Genomic DNA, 3,414 nt, shown 5'->3' with positions numbered 1-3,414 from the left:
CTCATTTTCGCTCACGGCACCTTTGCACTGTATATGATAAAAGCCTTCGCTCCATTTTATCATTTTTGAGCAGCTAACATGGGAGAACTCAGTCAGTAAACCCGCTCCTGCGCAAACCTGCATGCTATCAACCTCCTGCAGCACGGACGCTGGATCGCATTTCTCGTCTATCGCCGTGAGTTCCACAGCCCGGACGAACACCTGATGCTTGACAGCGGTGCCCTCGCTGCGGAACAAAACAAGCTTCTGAGCATGGAGGAGACCCATGTTCGGCCCTGGCAGGCACACACTATACGACACTGTTAGCGGCTCTTCACAAAAAACATGCTTTCCCCATTTGTCTGATGGGAGAGTGAAGTTTCTGGCATCCGAAGTTCTTGGTAGGTCCGATTCGGCAGATGCGGGTGCCTCTGCTGAAATGTCGCTGGCCTACGGAACTGTTCGCCGCCTCTTCGAAGGCACGATCTGGGGGTCCAGTCGCTCTTTTGGGTTTCTCTTCTTGGGCACGGGCTTGGAGAGATACTTAGGCACGTTCGGGATCTTCGTTGGAACGGCATCGGGCTGAAGGACCGGTCTGCCTTTTTCCAAACGCACCGTCTCACCTTGTATGTTGTGTTCGAAATGACGTAACACAAACTGAGGATAAAAATGAAGCTCGCAAACAGCGGCGTTCCGTTCAAGGGGCTTGTCGGCTCTTGGGGATATTCCTCTGTCACTTCAGAAAAAGCTCCTCGTTCTTGGGCACACCGAAAAGCGACAGCTTCTCTTTGCACGATTTGTACCCGGTTGTGCAACCGGGCACAAAACAGTGGCTTTGACGTCGGCTCATCACATGCACATTTTCAACAAGCTAGAAAAAGCGCACAGCGTACGGAAACCACTCAAAATGACACAAAAAGCGCTGAAAATGTGGGCATATAGGCCTCCCATGTGCTCAGCTTGACGCGTAAACGACGGCGAGCGCCATCTCGCGGAAGCATCATGAGGCTGCACTGTGGTTCCCGTAGGAGCCGCTTGGCGGTAATCACACTCCCCCTATTCCAGCCACTGTACGTCTGATGTAATATGGTACATCCGAGGTGGGCACAACTATAGAGGCTAGAAAGGTTCTCCTACACTCTAAGAACAGTTTACACCCTTTGGCTTGCCCCTTCTGCCACACAAAAATAATCGTCATCTGCCTTGATGCGTTTCCTTTCTTTATCGCTGCAAGCCCGGAACTTTCCAGTGACGAATGGCACGCGCGTTATCAGAAGGGGCACTCCAAAGGGTGTAAACTGTTCTATGCTGATAACGCGCGTGCCATTCGTTACTGGAAAGTTCTGGGCTCGCAGCGATAAAGGAAACGCATCAAGACAGATGACGATTATTGTTGTGTGACAGAAGGGGCACGCCAAAGGGTGTAAACTGTTCTTAGAGTGTAGTGTCGGGAGCGGGCGCCCTTTCCCGAAGCGCCGAAGAAACCAGTTTGGATGCTTGGCGGCGTAGTTCGAAGAGGGCGCTGCGCTACTGTGGCGGGTTACTGACGCCAGCCGAAGGAATGCAGACACTAGTCGTCGTCTGTTTTGGGTAGCACGTGCACCGACGTAGTGCACTTTGTTCCAGCCTTTATTTACGTTGACACCCTAGTGCCACGGCTTGGGGCGATGCGACGCGCTGAACTTCTGTGACAATGCCTTGGACATGGATTCATTAACTCTTAAAATAATGCCACACATTACCCCCTCGCGCATTCATTCAAATGCGTTTGAAAAAATGCGCGTGAACTTAGCCTTCCAGCTATTTAGCGTGGAGGTACTAAAGGTGATTTTTTTTTCTGTAAAGTTCATTTGGAAAGGTACTTTAGAACAACTGAGCCGACGAAAGAGCTTGTGAAGCTTATGGAAAGGTTAGTATTTATAATGACTTCAAGAACACCATCTAAAGGCCTCCGACCCAACTCTCCAAGTGCAAAGTTTCTTGAAGGGTTCATTGCCTTCCTTGCAGAATGGGAAGATTATGCTGCCAAGCATGGTGGTGGATTTCTTAGCCCAGGAACTGCCCTTGGTCTGCGTGTGACCAGAAAAACACTCTGTCCCTTTTAGACTACTTAAGCAGCTCAATAGGCCACCAGTACTTGTTAATAGCTAATCTTAGGATAAAATGGAAAATATGTTTGGTGTCGTAAGGCAATCCTTTGGTTTTAACGACCATCCTTCACCTGAACAGTTTTTAATTGCAATAAACAGCTTGTCATTCTACAGTCTGCAGGGCCTCCTGAAAATGGGAACTCACCAGGAGACTTTGTAACCGCACTCTTAAAGCCATGTGATATTGGAAAACGAAAGGCTGACCACTGTTGTGCCATTACCACCAGCCCGGATTCCGAATCTACAAGATGCACAATTTATCCTGCGAACGCCCTTTGGACAAACCTCGGGCTGCGCCGAAAGGCACAGCGCCCTAATCTCTCCCTTGACAAGTCAAGATGCTGAGCCGTCAGGCAGCGGCGTCCTGAGGAGACGCATCGGCAAGCGACATGTCCAAACGTGCAACAAAGTGCTAGACAGCCCGGCGCCGTATTTCCTTTTGCCTGGAGGTCACCGCGCGCGGCAACTTTGAACCGGGTGGTTACCGCGGTCGCTGGTTGGACCTCTCGGACGACCGTCGAGTGCTGGCTTTGTATTGGGCCGTTTGAGTGACAATCGTTTCTCGGGTCTTTATAAGCCCCAACGCCGCCGCCGGGAAAACCGGATCCGCCGACCCACCGGGAGCCCAGTGCTACTCTCGAGTGGAGTGAGATGTGACACGCGTTGGAGTCTCACCGGACGTCGCCGAGCGGGAACAGTCGCGTTTGCTGTTAGCTCTCGGACCCCGTGCCGATCCGAACTTGTCCTGTATAATGACCTGTATATAGTGTATATCATCCCTTTCGTTATTCTCACCGACGCCTGACTCGGAGTCTTCGCTACCAACGCTCTGTCACGAAACGGGTGACGAGCGCTACGGGACCACCTCAAAGTCGTAACACTACTTAACAGAAATTATCGCTGAGATATTGGCAATTGGGAGTGCGCAGAATCTGTGTTAAAAATACAAGGCAAGCAGTTGGATTATGACAACTGCGCCGAAAAGCAGAGTGACAGTAGATTAGTAAATTATATAGGTGGCTATATTGTCAGAAAGTCTTTAACAAAATTTCCACGCCCGGAGTGCGCCTCTCGCCTTTGTATTTTGCCCCTACAAGCAGTTTGTGATGGAAATTCCACATTAACCAGGCAGTTTGATCATGGGGGCTTGATCTACCCTTCTAAAGCTGTTGAGGAGCTTGTTTGTAATGTTGAGGATACATTTACTGTGTATTTCAGCAGGAATCAGCTTCATACTGGAAGCATATGGTCTGCTTTTTGCGTTTCCTTCAGGGAGCGAAGCTTA

This window comes from Dermacentor variabilis, chromosome 4 (assembly GCF_050947875.1).
Source record: "Dermacentor variabilis isolate Ectoservices chromosome 4, ASM5094787v1, whole genome shotgun sequence".
Taxonomy (NCBI): domain Eukaryota; kingdom Metazoa; phylum Arthropoda; class Arachnida; order Ixodida; family Ixodidae; genus Dermacentor; species Dermacentor variabilis.
The sequence above is the reverse complement of the archived record's forward strand: the minus strand, read 5'-3'. Positions refer to the sequence as shown.